The following is a 20,143-nucleotide window of genomic DNA, read 5'->3' on the forward strand; positions in this document are numbered from 1 at the left end:
TTGATCCCTGCTCCATTTCTAGTCTCAGGCAACCACATGTTGTCTCTATGGTTTTACCTTTTCTAGAAATGTGTCATTTCTAAACGTTTTAACTTTTCTAGAAATTTTGTATAAATGTAGCTGTATAATATGTAGTTTTTTTGTGTCTAGCTTGTTTTACTTAGGATGATTTGAGGTTCAACTATGTTATTCTGTAAGTTAGTAATTCATTCTTTTATTGCTGTTCTAGCCATCATGACCCTTCTGTTGCCCTTACCACAGCTACTTTTCTGTGTTATTCCTTCTCATCCACAGTGCATCATTTTTATAGTTCATGTTTGCTTAAGGTTTCTTGTTTGAATTTATATGGATTCTTTTTTTATCCTATTTTACTGTTTGATATTCTTCAGTCTCCTTCCCCAAATCTTTGTTTATTGTTGGTTGGTTTGTTGGCTTAAACTCTCAATGTTGGAGTAATCAAGGTTAAATTTTTGTTTTCTCCACATTTTTTGAACTTACTCAAGTCCCATAACGTGAAAATTATCTACAGAGATATTTCAAGAAATACAGATCACTTTGAATCTTTGCTCATGTTTAGAGATACAATTACTATTTTCTACTGATGTCTAAGTAATATTATAAATCTAATACTACTAAAACATAACTCAATTTCCATTACTCAAAATGATTTTTATTCAAGCTTCAATATCTTAGCAAGCTCCAAATCCAAGAATGATATACAATTTACAATGATAAAATGGTTTCTCAAAAATATTCCACATCTATTATTTTATATATACAATTCTATTTCCAATTTCTCCATATTCCAAAACATCAATATTTTTTCACCTCACTCTCTAATTATGCCCCCTGTTTTAAATTTTTCTTTAATATAATTCATTCTACACACAGCAACCTGTGTAATTGTTTTAATTAGATGTTAATGTTATACTTAAAATCCTTGAACACCCTTTTATCACACTTCAATAAAATTTGGACTTCTTAATCTTCCCTGTAAGGACATAACTTAGACCCTAAATACATCTCTACCTTCATCTCATATGATCTTCCCTTGTTTCTGTGCACTCCAGGTATATATAGGTTACTTTTAGTTCTCCAGTGATGAAAAGATAATCTCCATGTCAATACCCTTTCACCAAATATTCTCCATGATGGAGAATGTATTTTCTCCAGAACCATCATGGCCTATCATTCAACACATTCACATTTCTTCATAAATATTTTTTTATATTAATAAATCTAAAAGAAATCTCATTTATTCCTTAAAGTTACCTTATTTTTTTATTTACTTGTATAGTTCCTTTCACTCTTGGGTAAAGTTCATGAATATCCAGAAATCTTTTTTACAATTCTTGAGAACAATCTCTGGCATATATGAATGAATGACTGGTTAGTATAGACAAGTATAAGAGTATTTACAGCTTTATAGGGCTATGCTTATGTATTTGCAGTTAATCTTCAGGGTAATGGAAAAGCTAATGAAGAAACCATTTTAAGTACAGGCATTCATGATTCTGTTTGCATTTTAAAATATTTCACTCTGAATCTAGTTTAGAGAAAAATTCAGAGGTGTGTGGTAAAGAATTTGGCCTTTCCAAAGAGATGTCGAGTCATTGTCCCTGGCTGCTTGGAAGTAATCTATGTCATACATGGTAGGATTATCTTTGTTTAGGTCAGGGGCTGGCCACATTGGATATTAGGGTGAGGCCAGTTATATCCAATAGTCTAAGGATGGGATTGGCCATGCTAGAAAGACCAATCATGTGACTTTAGGTTGGGTTTTTGGGTCAAAAGATATCAGTTAACCTGGAGTCTAAGATCAACCAGTTAATCATGCATACATAATGGAATTCTAATAAGAAACCTGGACACAAAAGCTCTTGCAAATTTGGCCTTGTCAGCAATGAGTAGGTCACACAGCAACTTCAGGTGGGTCATATGTTCTAAGGAAAACAGAAGCTTTACATTTGAATCTCTCTGAGTGTCTGTCTTATCAATTTCTTCATTTGTATGACTTTAATTTTTATCTATTCTTTGTAATAAACCATAGCCATGATTTAATAAATATGAATATAATAAATTTCACTGATTTTTGTGAATTCTTCTAGCAGATTATAGAATCTGAGGATAATTTGGGAGGACTCCTAAAATTGGCAGTTGATATTGGAAGTGAAAGTAGTGTTCTGAACTATGTGCTCTCTAAACTTGATAGTTGGCTCTAAACTTTGCAAATTGACTAACTCTGGGTAGGAAAAACCAAAATCCAGTTCTTATATTTTATTTATTTTTTTATTTTTTATTTTTTTTTTTTTATTTTACAAATTTAATCAGTTATACATATACATACGTTCCCATATCCCTTCCCTTTTGCGTCTCCCTCCCACCCTCCCTATCCCACCCCTCCAGGCGGTCACAAAGAACCGAGCTGATCTCCCTGTGCTATGCGGCTGCTTCCCACTAGCTATCTACCTTACATTTGGTAGTGTATATATGTCCATGCCGCTCTTTCACTTTGTCACAGCTTACCCTTCCCCCTCCCCATATCCTCAAGTCCATGCTCTAGTAGGTCTGTGTCTTTATTCCTGTCTTACCCCTATGTTCTTGATGACATTTTTTTCTTAAATTCCATATATATGTGTCAGCATACAGTATTTGTCTTTCTCTTTCTGACTTACTTCACTCTGTATGACAGACTCTAGGTCCATCCACCTCATTACAAATAGCTCAATTTCATTTCTTTTTATGGCTGAGTAATATTCCATTGTATATATGTGCCACATCTTCTTTATCCATTCATCCGATGATGGACACTTAGGTTGTTTCCATCTCCGGGCTATTGTAAATAGGGCTGCTATGAACATTTTGGTACATGTCTCTTTTTGAATTATGGTTTTCTCAGGGTATATGCCCAGTAGTGGGATTGCTGGGTCATATGGTAGTTCTATTTGTAGTTTTTTAAGGAACCTCCATACCGTTCTCCATAGTGGCTGTACCAATTCACATTCCCACCAGCAGTGCAAGAGTGTTCCCTTTTTTCCACACCCTCTCCAGCATTTATTGTTTCTAGATTTTTTGATGATGGCCATTCTGACTGATGTGAGATGATATCTCATTGTAGTTTTGATTTGCATTTCTCTAATGAGTAAAGATGTTGAGCATCCTTTCATGTGTTTGTTGGCAGTCTGTATATCTTCTGTGGAGAAATGTCTATTTAGGTCTTCTGCCCATTTTTGGATTGGGTTGTTTGCTTTTTGCTATTGAGCTGCATGAGCTGCTTATAAATTTTGGAGATTAATCCTTTGTCAGTTGCTTCATTTGCAAATATTTTCTCCCATTCTGAGGGTTGTCTTTTCGTCTTGTTTATGGTTTCCTTTGCTGTGCAAAAGCTTTGAAGTTTCATTAGGTCCCATGTGTTTATTTTTGTCTTTATTTCCATTTCTCTAGGAGGTGGGTCAAAAAAGATCTTGGTGTGATTTATGTCATAGAGTGTTCTGCCTATGTTTTCCTTTAAGAGTTTGATAGTGTCTGGCCTTAGATTTAGGTCTTTAATCCATTTTGAGCTTATTTTTGTGTATGGTGTTAGGGAGTGATCTAATCTCATACTTTTACATGTCCCTGTCCAGTTTTCCCAGCACCACTTATTGAAGAGACTGTCCTTTCTCCACTGTACATTCCTGCCTCCTTTATCAAAGATAAGGTGACCATATGTCCGTGGGTTTAACTCTGGGCTTTCTATCCTGTTCCATTGATCTATATTTCTGTTTTTGTGCCAGTACCATACTGTCTTGATTACTGTAGCTTTGTAGTATAGTCTGAAGTCAGGGAGCCTGATTCCTCCAGCTCCATTTTTCGTTCTCAAGATTGCTTTGGCTATTCGGGGTCTTTTGTGTTTCCATACAAATTGTGAAATTTTTTGTTCTAGTTCTGTGAAAAATGCCATTGGTAGTTTGATAGGGATTGCATTGAATCTGTAGATTGCTTTGGGTAGTAGAGTCATTTTCACAATGTTGATTCTTCCAATCCAAGAACATGGTACATCTCTCCATCTATTTGTATCATCTTTAATTTCTTTCATCAGTGTCTTATAATTTTCTGCATACAGGTCTTTTGTCTCCTTAGGTAGGTTTATTCCTAGATATTTTATTCTTTTTGTTGCAATGGTAAATGGGAGTGTTTCCTTGATTTCACTTTCAGATTTTTCATCATTAGTATATAGGAATGCCAGAGATTTCTGTGCATTAATTTTGTATCCTGCAACTTTACCAAATTCATTGTTTAGCTCTAGTAGTTTTCTGGTAGCATCTTTAGGATTCTCTATGTATAGTATCATGTCATCTGCAAACAGTGACAGCTTTACTTCTTCTTTTCCATTTGGATTCCTTTTATTTCCTTTTCTTCTCTGATTGCTGTGGCTAAAACTTCCAAAACTATGTTGAATAAGAGTGGTGAGAGTGGGCAACCTTGTCTTGTTCCTGATCTTAGTGGAAATGGTTTCAGTTTTTCACCATTGAGGACGATGCTGGCTGTGGGTTTGTCATATATGGCCTTTATTATGTTGAGGAAAGTTCCCTCTATGCCTACTTTCTGCAGGGTTTTTATCATAAATGGGTGTTGAATTTTGTCAAAAGCTTTCTCTGCATCTATTGAGATGATCATATGGTTTTTCTCCTTCAGTTTGTTAATATGGTGTATCACGTTGATTGATTTGCGTATATTGAAGAATCCTTGCATTCCTGGAATAAACCCCACTTGATCATGGTGTATGATCCTTTTAATGTGCTGTTGGATTCTGTTTGCTAGTATTTTGTTGAGGATTTTTGCATCTATGTTCATCAGTGATATTGGCCTGTAGTTTTCTTTCTTTGTGACATCCTTGTCTGGTTTTGGTATCAAGGTGATGGTGGCCTCGTAGAATGAGTTTGGGAGTGTTCCTCCCTCTGCTATATTTTGGAAGAGTTTGAGAAGGATAGGTGTTAACTCTTCTCTAAATGCTTGATAGAATTCGCCTGTGAAGCCATCTGGTCCTGGGCTTTTGTTTGTCGGAAGATTTTTGATCACAGTTTCAATTTCAGTGCTTGTGATTGGTCTGTTCATATTTTCTATTTCTTCCTGATTCAGTCTTGGCAGGTTGTGCATTTCTAAGAATTTGTCCATTTCTTCCAGATTGTCCATTTTATTGGCATAGAGTTGCTTATAGTAATCTCTCATGATCTTTTGTATTTCTGCCGTGTCAGTTGTTACTTCTCCTTTTTCATTTCTAATTCTATTGATTTGAGTCTTCTCCCTTTTTTTCTTGATGAGTCTGGCTAATGGTTTATCAATTTTGTTTATCTTCTCAAAGAACCAGCTTTTAGTTTTATTGATCTTTGCTATCGTTTCCTTCATTTCTTTTTCATTTATTTCTGATCTGATTTTTATGATTTCTTTCCTTCTGCTAACTTTGGGATGTTTTTGTTCTTCTTTCTCTAATTGCTTTAGGTGCAAGGTTAGGTTGTTTATTCGAGATATTTCCTGTTTCTTAAGGTGGGATTGTATTGCCATAAACTTCCCTCTTAGAACTGCTTTTGCTGCATCCCATAGGTTTTGGGTCGTCGTGTCTCCATTGTCATTTGTTTCTAGGTATTTTTTAATTTCCTCTTTGATTTCTTCAGTGATCACTTCGTTATTAAGTAGTGTATTGTTTAGCCTCCATGTGTTTGTATGTTTTACAGCTCTTTTCCTGTAATTGATATCTAGTCTCATAGCATTGTGGTCGGAAAAGATACTTGATACAATTTCAATTTTCTTAAATTTACCAAGGCTTGATTTGTGACCCAAGATATGATCTATCCTGGAGAATGTTCCATGAGCACTTGAGAAAAATGTGTATTCTGTTGTTTTTGGATGGAATGTCCTATAAATATCAATTAAGTCAATCTTGTTTAATGTATCATTTAAAGCTTGTGTTTCCTTATTTATTTTCATTTTGGATGACCTGTCCATTGGTGAAAGTGGGGTGTTAAAGTCCCCTACTATGATTGTGTTACTGTCGATTTCTCCTTTTCTGGCTGTTAATATTTCCCTTATGTATTGAGGTGCTCCTATGTTTGGTGCATAAATATTTACAATTGTTATATCTTCTTCTTGGATTGATCCCTTGATCATTATGTAGTGTCCTTCTTTGTCTCTTCTAGTAGTCTTTATTTTAAAGTCTATTTTGTCTGATATGAGAATTGCTACTCCAGCTTTCTTTTGGTTTCCATTTGCATGGAATATCTTTTTCCATCCCCTTACTTTCAGTCTGTATGTGTCTCTAGGTCTGAAGTGGGTCTCTTGTAGACAGCATATATATGGGTCTTGTTTTTGTATCCATTCAGCCAGTCTGTGTCTTTTGGTGGGAGCATTTAGTCCATTTACATTTAAGGTAATTATTGATATGTATGTTCCTATTTCCATTTCCTTAATTGTTTTGGGTTCGTTATTGTAGTTCTTTTCCTTCTGTTGTGTTTCTTGCCTAGAGAAGTTCCTTTAGCATTTGTTGTAAAGCTGGTTTGGTGGTGCTGAACTCTCTCAGCTTTTGCTTGTCTGTAAAGGTTTTAATTTCTCCATCAAATCTGAATGAGATCCTTGCTGGGTAGAGTAATCTTGGTTGCAGGTTTTTCTCCTTCATCACTTTAAGTATGTCCTGCCACTCCCTTCTGGCTTGTAGAGTTTCTGCTGAGAGATCAGCTGTTATCCTGATGGGGATTCCCTTGTGTGTTATTTGTTGTTTTTGCCTTGCTGCTTTTAATATGATTTCTTTGTGTTTAATTTTTGACAGTTTCATTAATATGTGTCTTGGTGTATTTCTCCTTGGATTTATTCTGTATGGGACTCTCTGTGTCTCCTGGACTTGATTAACTATTTCCTTTCCCATATTAGGGAAGTTTTCAACTATAATCTCTTCAAATATTTTCTCAGTCCCTTTCTTTTTCTCTTCTTCTTCTGGAACCCCTATAATTCGAATGTTGGTGTGTTTAATGTTGTCCCAGAGGTCTCTGAGACTGTCCTCTGTTCTTTTCATTCTTTTTTCTTTATTTTGCTGTGCAGCAGTTATTTCCACTATTTTATCTTCCACCTCACTTATCCGTTCTTCTGCCTCAGTTATTCTGCTATTGATCCCATCTAGAGTATTTTTTATTTCATTTATTGTGTTTTTAATCGATGCTTGATTCGTCTTTAGTTCTTCTAGGTCCTTGTTAACTGTTTCTTGCATTTTGTCTATTCTATTTCCAAGATTTTGGATCATCTTTACCATCATTATTCTGAATTCTTTTTCAGATAGACTGCCTATTACCTCTTCATTTGTTAGGTCTGGTGGGTTTTTATCTTGCTCCTTCTCCTGCTGTGTGTTTTTCTGTCTTCTCATTTTGCTTATGTTACTGTGTTTGGGGTCTCCTTTTTGTAGGCTGCAGGTTCGTAGTTCCCGTTGTTTTTGGTGTCTGTCCCCAGTGGCTAAGGTTGGTTTAGTGGGTTGTGTAAGCTTCTTGGTGGAGGGGACTACTGCCTGTGTTCTGGTGGATGAGGCTGGATCTTGTCTTTCTGGTGGGCAGGTCCACGTCTGGTGGTGTGTTTTGGGGTGTTTGCGGACTTTTTATGATTTGAGGCAGCCTCTCTGCTAATGGGTGGCGTTGTGTTCCTGTCTTGCTAGTTGTTTGGCATAGGGTGTCCAGCACTGTAGCTTGCTGGTCGTTGAGTGAAGCTGGGTGCTGGTGTTGAGATGGAGATCTCTGGAAGATTTTCGCCGTTTGATATTATGTGGAGCTGGGAGGCCTCTTGTGGACCAGTGTCCTGAAGTTCGCACTCCCACCTCAGAGACACAGCACTGACTCCTGGCTCCTCAATTTGGGATGATTTGTTGTCTATTCATGTATTCCACAGATGCAGGGTACATGAAGTTGATTGTGGAGCTTTAATCCGCTTCCTCTGAGGCCGCTGGGAGAGGTTTCCCTTTCTCTTCTTTGTTCTCACAGCTCCTCCTGTATACATTCTTTGGACCACTTATGATAGCAAAATGCTGACAGCAACGTGAAAATCCATCAGTAGTAGAAAAGCAGTTGAATAAATGTGTTTCTTTTCGGTCTCTACCCACTAAAATGTAAGCTTCCCAAGAACAAGGATTTTTATCTGTGATCTTAATGTTGTTTTCCCAGCACCGGGCCCCCGGCTCAGGGGGACGTGGCCTCTCCTCAGAGCAGGCCGCGCCTGTTGGCGATGGAGGGAGGCGGCTGAGGTCGGAAGTGCCAGAGCGCGGCCGGGAGAGGCGCAAAGGGGTGGGCTTGTTCGCACCCGCTGGGCCAGGCGACACCTCCTGCCGTGGACCCCGGCCCTTCGCCCTCGGGGAAGAAGGAGAAGCAGCCGAGGGCCGCGGGCTCTCCCTGGGGCCGCTCCTGCGGCGCCTCCGTCGGCTGCCCCCGCCGCTCCCCGCCCTCCGCCTCGCTGGTTCCGGCTCTCCAGTCCTCGGACCAAAATCCAGTTCTTATATTTTAGATAGATTACTATTATGTTTGGCCAAGCAAGAAATACAGATCACTTAAATTTTAATGGTTTGTATTCATGTGGAGAAATGGGAATGGATTTAAGATGCATATGGAATTTGAATCAACAATGGTTTATTGATGGATTGGATGTGGGGAATGAGTAAGAAAGAAATTTGTAAAAATTCCAGTAAGATGGTGAATTAAGCTGTTACAAACACACAGAAATACTGGATAAAACAACAAATAAAAAGAGTATTAAAATTTGAAAATAATTATCCCAATGCTAGAAACAAAGAAATATTAAAGTCAGGATAGTAAATACAAGCTAATGGTATTTGTAGAAATTTGCTTCCTGGTTAAAGACCCTAAGGATGGGGACTAGATTTAAACATCAGCATTATGATAAAAACAAAGAAACAAACAACAAAAAACATGACCATGGGTCCCTTGGTATATAAACAATATGGAATTGAGATCTCCACATAAATTCAAGAGAATCAGTAGATTCTCATCTGGTAAGGGAACTAAAAAACATGTTCTTCTTTGGAAAATTTGATAGAAAGGAAATTTTTAGAAAGTCACCTAGGAAAAATTAAAAAACACTGTATTATGCTAAGCTTGAGCATGGTGATCAGAGAAATGTCATGTGAATGAATAAAATAAAATATGTTCAAGGACAATTAAAAACCATAGTGCTGAGGAGGAAGGAAATCCCTAGTTCCTCTTTTAGAAAAGTCACATTCACCTCTACTGCAAAAAAACAAAAAAAAATTATAACATACTGAGAACTGCCATATATAAGAAGTGCACACACACATTAGCATTTTAAACATATTCATTTTTAATTTCATCATACCAACTTTCCCAAAATGCTTGAAATTAACTTCATAAGAAGCTGAAGCTTGTACATCACTCTATCAGTGAAAAGTAGGAAGTTAACCTAAGGCGAGAAACACTGGCCAAAGTTCCATTCTTGTAAACTCTCATCATAGAGCTCACATGGTAGAAAGAAAATGAAGGAAATCTAGCTTACTAGCTACCTCAAAGTCTCCTCCATGTCCTCAGGTTTAGCTGCAATGAAGAAAGTAGCAGGGCCAGAAAAGATTAGATGTACATGTCTAATTGCTTTTATTCAACATCTGTGGTACCTTTAATTTCAGCTTTTTAAAAACAGCTTCTGAACGTTTTTGTTCTTATAAAATTCTCAAAGTGCAGTACTGTCACCCTCTACCAGTGTTGTAACACTATCTCTTTGGCACATATTAAAAACAAATCTTAATTAGAAAGAATTTCCCTCAGAAATAAAAGGAAAGTTTAACGTAAAAATTTTAAGTTAACTCACTGGATTAAAAGAACAAAGTAGAAATAAAAATATATTATGATCTTAATAGTTTTAGAAAAAACAATGGACAGTTTAAAATTTATGAACTGTTTACTTCTGGAATTTTCCATTTAATATTTTTGAACAGTTGTTGCCATATGTAATTGAAATTGGATAAAGCAAAACCCCAAATAAGTGGGGACTACTGTATTATGATCTTCTGAATGTTTTTTGCTTTTCTCCTGGTCCACACTCTATCAGGAGTTCTTACCATTGTTTGTACCATGGAACTTTTTCAAAATATGGAGAAGAGTATGGATCCCTCTACAAAATAGTGAGTTTGAATATGTAAAATATTATATACAAAAAAATAACCAATTATATTAAACTTGAAAAATGTAGCTTGCACCATGTGTGGTTGCTAAGAGAGAGAAAGTAGGTAAACTTTTTCTATTACCTACCTAGAAGTAACTTAAGCATTTTATTTAAAATTCACTTTTTTTAAATCATGGAAATGATATAAATTTGTAAATGGTAAAGGAAGGTTCAAGCTATATAAGTCACATATATCAAAGCAGTAATATAAGTAACAACTTACCCATCAAACCCAATAAACTATGAACTTCTTGAGGAGAGATGAGATTCTTTTATCTCATATCACATGACAACTGGTTCACAGCTGGTGCTACTATTTGTTGAGATTATGAATCAATGAATTAATGAACAAATAAATTGCCTCATAAAATATTATTGTTTGAAAATATCTTTTAAATATAGTTATTCCTGGATCACATAGGTATACAGTTTTCATTTAAAATTAAATATTTTGAGCATAAAACATTAAATACTATAGTCACCATGTTGTACATTAGATCTCCAGCACCCATAGCTGAAAGTTTGTACATTTTGACCAACATCTTCCCAATGATAAAAATTACTTAATAGAAGTATCAAAGAATTATTTATTATAATAAATAATTCTGAGTATATGTTTCTGTCCCAGTCTCATAATCACTGTAAAACAAATTATAATTTCATTTCTCCCACTCATAATCAGTTTATATATATATATATATATATATACCTTGAGTGTCTCTTGCTGTGAATGTTAGATTATATGGAACTATTTCACATTCAAATACTGCATTCTATTTGGTCAATTTTACTATCATTTGAAGAGAATTTTTTAAAAAAACACATCAATTTAATGTCCTTCTATATCTCAAATTTCCCCATAATATGACCAAAATAGTCAAGACCTAATTGGAATTCCATTTCCTTGTTTAATCTTGCACTGCTTTTTTGAAACTACTTAGATAACTAGATGCTGTCTTCAGGCATTTTGGCTTTCATCCTATGATTTACACAACTGGCTCAAGCAAATTTTTCAGATCCTTTTTAAATAAGGTGTGTACCCGAGAATGGAAACCAGTGGGCAATTTTAAACAAGACTTTCAGCATCAATTATAACAATACTTGGTCCAGGCTAGAGGGCTGATGATTATATTAAGATTCCCATTAATGATAAAGTAAACAAATTCCAAGAGAATGCTATAATTGGGTCACTAAAACACTCAAATGTTCCCCTTTCTTCCAATAAATCTATAGAAAGCAAATTAAATGGAGCCCAAACACAACTAAAATCCAAAGTTACAGTTTTTATTCACTGAGGACAAAGAGCGTTTTTCAGAGTAACGTTTTTGCTCAACATCTAAGGATGTGTCTCACAGTCTATCAAATGCTTTGCTCTATTAGAAGTTGGGAGCCAGTAGTTTAAAACATTAAATGTGTTTTTTCCTTATAATAGCATGGCATTTGTGGCAATTTCCACACAAAGGAATGTTACCCAAAAACAAACAAACAAACACATGCATAAACAGAAAAGCATAGTTTTCATTATATACTTTTTTCTGCAGATAAGCATAGGAGAGCAGAAAGAAAAATCGTCATGTAAAAACAAAATATCATCAAGGAGAAAACAGAGTTTGATGCAAACTAAAGCAAGATTCCAAATAAGAAGAAATAAATGGTAAATTTTTAAGGGATGAGAGCCAAAAATCAGAATTTCAGTGTGGCATTTATTAGAGAATGGATTGTGAATGAAAAGTGAAGAAGACATTAGAAAAATGAGACAAAAATGAAATCAAATGAAAACTTTACCTATAGGGGCTTCCCTGGTGGTGCAGTGGTTGAGAGTCCACCTGCTGATTCAGGGAACATAGGTTCGGCCCTGGTCCAGGAAGATCCCACATGCCGTGGAGCGGCTAGGCCTGTGAGCCATGGCCACTGAGCCTGCATGTCCGGAGCCTGTGCTCTGCAACGGGAGAGGTCACAGCAGTGAGAGGCCTGCATACCGCAAAAAAAAAAAAAAAAAATTACCTATAACAAAATAAAAAGTTGTTAGTCATGTGGTCTCTGGAGTCAGCATGGTAGGTTTTAGATTTTAGATCTATTTGTGCTCCATTTTTCTCATATATAAAATGGTTATAATAAGGGTAGAGTGAAGTAAAATGCAATAATTCCTTTGAAGTGCTTACAAGAGAATATAACTTAGAGTTACAATTAAATGAGCAATATTTATTATAAGTAGTATCATCTTTACAGAGTGCTTAGCACAGTACAAAGTATTTTGTAAAACTTTAGCACATTTGAACTTCAGAACAACTCTGAAAATAGAACAGTATCCATTTCCTCATTTTGCTCATGAAGAGAATGAAGACTGCCAAGAAGTTTCATCATTATGTGAGCTAATACAGTACAATAAATCATATATATGGAGAACCCCAACTAATACAGTTGACCTTAAGGTAGGTAGATTATTCTGGGTGGGCCTGACTTAATCACATGATCCTTTTAAAAGCAGAAAAGTTTTTTCTGTATGATGGCAGTAAGTGAAGTCTGAGAGATGCTGCTCTGGCTGGCCTGGAAGATAGCAAATACTCAAGTTATGAATTGCCTATGAGGATCCCATGGCAAGGAACTGTAGGAGGTATCTGGGATAAAGGGTCCCCCAGCAACAGCTAGCTCATAAATGAGGACCTTGGTACTGTAACCTCAAGGGAATGAACTCTGTCAACAACAAGCAACTTTGAAAGAGGACCTAGACTTCAGTGAGAATACAGCCTAGCCAAAATGTTGATTTTAGCCTGGTGAGACCCTGAGCAGAGAATCCAATCATGCAAAGGATTCTGACCTACAGGACTGGGTACTCATTAACACAGGCTGTTTGAAGTCACTAAGTGTGTGATATTCTGACAGGCAGCAATAGAAAACTAACACAGTGTATAAGCATGTTTGTTTCTTCATTATTTGGTAATAGCAAAAATAAAATTTAAAAAAAACTCACTAATTAATGAATGCATAAAATTATGGAGAAAATTATGGAATAAGAGGGGAATTCCACTTTTTATAATAATAATAAGATTAAATAAGTCAATAAAGCAATAAAACAAATTCAAAATATGTTCCTCTTTTATTTACCTCCTCTTCACGCATTGGTGAGACATTGAGCGCCACCTTAGGGTTCTGGAAATAGTTAGACACCTAACACTGACACTGGACAGATAAGACTGACAGCAGTTAGTCACATAAACTCACAGCCTTTGGGAGAAGAGCATAGCACACTGTGCAGGGCCATGAGATGTTGCACCTGGGAACAGAGTGAATGTGCAGGCACTCTGGGAGACAAATGGTGCAGTAACAAGAAGGGTGACTCCGGGTTCCTCAGAGAGGACGTGATTGGCTTGTTTGAATAATTCTGCAGGCTGGCAGGGAAGCTGGATTCAAAGCAGGCTGCAGTAGCTGGTCCAATTGATAGGGGAACTAGCTGTGTGGAGAGTCTTTCCCTGTGAGTAGGGGCATACCTGGTGAGAGCTGAGAAACTCGTGGTTTGGCCTTTGGGGCCCTGGGATGTTCAAAGTTGTCAGAGGAGCACTTAACGTTGCATCTTAATTTCAGTCCTCCCACCATACTTCCTAAATTTCTTCCCCGAATGAAATACCAGTGCTAAAATAGATAACTGACAAGGACCTACTGTATAGCACAGGGGACTCTGCTCGATATTCTGTAATAACCTAAATGGGAAAATAATTTGAAAAAGAATAGATACATGTATACAAATAACTGAATCACTTTGCTGTACACCTGAAACTAACACAACATTGTTAATCGATACTCCAATATAAAATAAAAATTTTAAAAAGTATTTTGCACTCTTGAACTTCTGTAATTTGTTCTTTTGGTTGAAAACCATTGAGAGTTTATCATATGTCAGTACTTGTTAACTTTTAACAAACTACGACTCAATGTACAGTTATTTCCCATATTCAAGAATGTAAAATTTTCATCCTTCCTGTTATTAACATTTATGTCAATGTTTTAAATTTGTTTCTTCTAAATCATTTTTCTTAGCCTTAGGACAGGTGATTTAACCCAGTCATATTAACTTTTTAAAAGAAAAAATTACACTTTTGTCTTTCTTTTGTTTTTAGATGTAAAATTCACATTGTGATATGAAATTTACCGATTTCTTCTGTATACAACAAGTATCCATTTGCTACACAATCTAGTGAATTTTGCCATTTTCCACACTATCACTGCCTCTGGGATAAAGTTTATATTTTTCTTTCTTCCTGAGAGAATCAAGGAGACTATAGCTAACTTATGTCCTTTAATGATGCCATTAAACACTCTTATAACAACAGAAAATATTTGTCCATTGCATTCTACTTACAAGACACTGTTCTACATACTACAGGTATTTTTTACTCATTTTATACTTACAAAACTCCTATAATATAGATGAGAAGACTGAGGCACAAATAAATAAGTTGTCCAAGGTAGGCATGGGCTATGAATCCCGGTAATGTGGATCCAGAATCCATGATCTCACACACTACAATATGCTACTTTTAGAAATAAACATTTTCTGCAAATATTACTTACTTGGAAGTAAATGATATCCATGTGGATAGAACTAGAAAAAAACACTACATCAACAATTCACCCATCCATTCATTAAAATATTCTTTCAAGAAAATTTTAATTACCAAGTATTTTCAAAGCAGAATTCTGAGCAGTCTACCAAAAATTGACTCAAAATGTACCTTTCTTCATGGATATTATAGTCAGATAAGAAAAACAAAAGTAAAAACACATTTTTAAGATGTGTTTCCAAAGTGTGATATGCATAATTATAAGTCAAAAAGAGGGCTCTATGGGATCCTATGGGAAGACTCTCTGCCCTGATCTTTTTTGGTAAGCAGACTCATCACGACAGTCAAGGAATACCGTTGTCTGGGTATAATTTGGATGTAGGAATACCTGATGCACAAATTAAGTCTCCACATCTTAAAGGCTGTATGTATTGCCAGCAATAAGAATTGCACTGGAATAAGGTGGAGGTGGAGGTGGGAGCTTGAATTTATGCTGGCAGATTCAGCTCTCCTTTCTGCAAGACCTAAAACTTTGAAATTGTGTAAAAGGAAACATTGCAAAAAATGGTTACTGTGTTCCTCAGTGTGAAAAATGGGAAAAAAGGTAAAAGATGTCTTGAATAATTTAAAATAGAAAAATACTTCTAAAGTTAGTTATTTTGGAAGCCAGAGGTAGAACAGTCCTTTTTTTTCTCCCTTGGTAATGAGAGTGGGAAGAAAAGAAGAGCAATCTCAGAGCAGCTCTCAACATTATCCAAGGATTTTGTAATATAAATCTCTCATAAGGATGTCTTGATAGCTGCTCCTATCCATTATATGCTGTATGAATACACAATCCCTTCTAACACCCTTGTCCTAAATCTGAAAAACATTTGCTTGCTGACCCTGAGAATTGCAGTCACACAACCACTGAGTTATTTGGCACTCAGGATCTATTGTGACAGTTTTTTTTGTTTCACTGATAATATTCTTTACTCAATGAAATTAGTTTTTTTTTGTAGAAATACTATACATAGCATCTTGATAACTACTATAAATTTGCTGTATTCATTTATTTTGATGTTGCTTATTAAAATATGTTTAATAGTCAGGGCCTGATTCATGAAAGTACCTTGACAAAACCTCCAACATATACTCATAACTTTGAATAAAATATATAAAAATTAAGAAAATATTGTGTTCCTTTTCAAATTTTTGGAGAAAACTGAAACTGCTTTATGGGGAAAAGAAACATGATTTCAACAAGCATTTTTGGAAGAAAAAATTCTATGTCCCCATTCTGTACTTACTATTATATATAGATATTTATATAGAGATAAAAATAGAAAATATCTGTAGATGGTATAAGACTGATAAATTAGTGGGAATACATCTATCTATCTGTCACTTATCATTTATCTATATCATCTATCATCTATCCATACAATATAGCATAATAGAAAAAAAATATTTATGGAATGTCTGTAATTTGTCACTGATATATTCTTTCACACAGAATTGCTCATAAACTCTCAAAAATCATTCAAGTTACAAAAACATGTTGGAATAATGGGCAATACTAAGTGATCTAGCTCTGTGACTTAGGGCAAGTCAACCTCTGCCTCTCTGTGTTCACATGTATACACATAAAGATATTAATCACCTTTAAGTCAGGGTAAATAAATAAATACGTTTAAAATTTATAAGTTCTTGACATACAATAAATCATCAAAAAGTATAACTCTTATTAGAAATAGTTTTAAGAATTATTTTTTTTATCTTGGGCACACCTCCCATAAAAGGGTGATATTCTATCTATGTATTGAAAAAGAATAAGAATTTTCCACTAAATGCTCTATTTGACATTCCAGATGGAGAAATAACATGTAAAAGGCATGATTCTTGAGGATATAAAAAGAGTTATTGTGGCTTAAATATACAGTGCTTTGGTGGAAATTACAAAATGTGAATTTGGACATTCAGGTTTGCCTTGAGGCTGTATTACCTTTGGCAAGTTAGTGATCCCCAATAAATATCAACTTGTGTAAAGATGGAATAATAATAGCCTAAATTGGAAGGAGGATTATGTGTAGGTAGTTCATCCTTTCAATGCTTGGGACAGGGTGAAGACTCATGTGATTGTCATCGTTGTGGTGCTGGTGGTATGGCTGTTATTACTTTACAATTTCATGTACTTTGACCTTCGTGTTCTTTGTGATACTTGCACAAATGGAAGTGTAAGTATTTGTGTTTCAAAAAGATCACTATTACATTGGCAGTAGTTTGGAGAATTGGATAAAAAGAAACTATGATAGGAGAAAACAAGGAAACAGTTGGGATATTCCAGGTACACAATGAAGGTACATTTATTTTTGATAATTGCAGGAAGAATCGAGAAGTGTTAGAAAATGTAAGCAATATTTAGGACGTTAAGTTAGCACATTTCAGCTTAATTAAATAAATGTATGTGGAGGGATAGGACTGGTCAGAAGATAAATGAATATGAGCAGTCTGCACTGGAGCACTAAGTGGATGGTAGAATCATTCACCTATGAAGAAAATTCCAGAGGAGTAGCAATGTTGGGAGTCAAGTTAAAATGTTTAATTGGGAATTGTCTTAAATGTGAGTATCCACGCTCCATTGATCTGGAAAAATTTCAAACTTGACAATCTAAAATTTAAATATTCACAGGAATTGCAATGATAATATAATATATTTTACTTTAATGCAAACTCAGTTGTATAGTTGACTATACCATATGATTTCCATAAGACAATGCATGAAATATGACTGTGAAATAACTACACTGATTATTACTACTAATTATCTTCTTAATTTCTCACTAAATTTTATTTACTTTTTTTGTGTTTTCATTCAGTACCACTTTTGAGCTAATGCTATATACTAGTGAAACACAAGGAATGTATTTGATTCTAGATGTTTATACAGATGTGATCACCATTGCAGTAAGGAATCAATAAGAGAAAGAAAACAGGGTTTCCTTGGAGTAGAGACTTTATTTAAACTTCAGCTTTCTTATTTCTGTTTAGCTTTGGGTCAGTCACATAATCTCAGCCTCAATTTTCTTATTTAAAAGTGAGAATGATAATGCCTATCTTGAATTGGCACGTGTTATTTTCCAAAAATGACTGTAACAACATTTTTCATCCCACATGCTCTTCCAGAGCCTTGTCATTCTCTTAAGAGGTGGGCTCTCTATCTTCTCTTCTTGAGCCTGGTCAGACTTTTGAAACTATCTGGACAGTAAAAGTAGGGGAGATGACATGTGACTTCTGAGGCCATGTCATCAAAGGCAATAGAGCTTCAACCTGGATGTCTCTGTTGGGAGTCTTGCTCTTGGATCCTTGACCCAATTCTGTAGGGAGGTCAAACATCCACATGGAAAAAACTTATGTAGATGTTTCAGATAACAGCCTCATTCAGATAAGATGTCATCTGTCATCCAGCATCAACTGTCATATATTAAAAGAGTGATCCTTCCCATGATTGCAGTCATTGATCCTTTCTAGCCACTCCAGCTAGAAAGCTGAGTTGAACCATTCCCATTAAGCCTGACCCTAATTCTAGATTTGTGAATTCAATAAATGATTGTTTTTGCTTTAAGCCACTAACTTTGGGAGAGGGTAGTTACCTAATAGATAATTAAAATTCTCACTGTATTTTAGGAATATTCAAATGAAATATTATATGAAAAGGCTTTTAGAGCTCTGAAGTCTTTACAGATGAAGAGCATGAGTATTATCATTCCTAAAAGTCTTCATTTTAAATACTTTGCCTCTGCCAATGTTTATTGACCACAGTATCTTATAAGATAATGAAATATAGGCTTTATTTCTAAATTAAATCTGTAAATTACATAACATGTTCAGCTCGAGAGCAATTGATGGGTTCAATATATCTCCCAACACATCCTTGATCACTCTGTAAAGGCCAAATGGTTGTTGATTACAGATCTATTTAATATAAAATATAGTAAGACACAGCTAGAAGTTTATATTTCAGTTTTCCTTGATACTAGGATTCTAGGAAAATTTATCTGATCAGATTTTTTTCTTCCCCTTTGACTCTTCTTTTGTACTCTCTACCTGTCTTAAAACTAACATTAGTCTAAGGCTATACTGTCTGTTTGCATTCTCACCTTGAATGATACACCTAGTCTTTCAAATGGCAATGGATTTCATGCATTGCTGCATTATGTTCTTTAAGGCAATGCTAACAGATGTAACAGACAAACCCTCAAAATCTCGGTGGCTTAAAACAATATTAACTTTTTTCATTCATAAATAAAATTTATTTCAAGAAGTGATCCGGGACCCAGGTTATTTTCATCTCTTCACTCTCCCAGCTTTATTACATGGCTTCCAAGTCACCACAGAAAGGGAAAGGAAGGGAAAGACCAGTAAAGATCCTGTACGGAGAGTTGATTTATGGCTATGTCTTGGTAACACTGAACTTATCTTCTAGGTACATGCCATTGATTGAAACCCAGACAATGGCTTGCATTGCATTTGCCTAATGCAGTCTACATCTGTGTCCAAAAAGAAAGTAGGTTTGATGATTATCCAGCAGTCACTGCCATCTAGCAATTCCTCCATGAACACTATAACAGAGTCTCTTCATCTTTGAATTTCCCAGAGTTCAGTAAATAATCATTAAATTGACATCAGTTCTAGCTTTAACTATCCTGTAAAGAATCTTTTTCCTCATCATTTAACACAACCCTCCCCAGGTGAACTATATTCTGTTAGTATCAAATTGATTATGTTTCTCCTAGACATCCCATATTTTCTTATCTCAGATTTCCATTTACCATATTTCTTCTGTCTTAAATGATCTTCCTGTGGATATTTTATCCATCATTAAAGGTCTGAAGAAAATTTATTCTCCATAAATTCTAAAAGCATATCTCTTCATCTTTGATTTTCCAAGACTTCAACGGATATTTTCTTTAATTTATATTAGTTTTGCATTATCCATGCCTTGGAAGCTTTCGTAAAGTTGCAGTCCATTTAAAAAAAAAGATATTTTATTCTATTAGAAAGGTAATATAGGACTCTTCAAATTCTTTCCTGGGTATTATTTGATCTGATTAGCTTAATGTTATATAGAGACACAGGATGCTAAGAAAATGAATCTAGGGAAGGAATTCAAATATCACAACATAGGAAAGATTGGTGACAGCTTAAGAGCACAAGGATATGTCAAATAACTTTATCAACAGATGCTCAAGAAGGATTAAGGAGTATGTGTGGAATTTACCTACTGTAAATACATTTAACCTAGTCATTCTTTGCACTGAATAAGATAACACATACACAATTATGTAACATTAAGATTATCTTCAATATATATTAGTAACTTTATATTTCTTATTTTACTCGATCTCTCC

The 20,143-nt window shown here is 35.3% G+C and overlaps 1 pseudogene; it reads left to right on the forward strand.

Moving 5' to 3' along the window:
- The window catches only part of LOC132488024 (uncharacterized), a 76,262-nt pseudogene extending 67,707 nt beyond the window's left edge, over positions 1 to 8,555 (forward strand).
- Positions 8,556 to 20,143: the final 11,588 nt, after the last annotated feature.

This window comes from Mesoplodon densirostris, chromosome 4 (assembly GCF_025265405.1).
Source record: "Mesoplodon densirostris isolate mMesDen1 chromosome 4, mMesDen1 primary haplotype, whole genome shotgun sequence".
NCBI classification, from domain to species: Eukaryota; Metazoa; Chordata; class Mammalia; order Artiodactyla; family Ziphiidae; genus Mesoplodon; species Mesoplodon densirostris.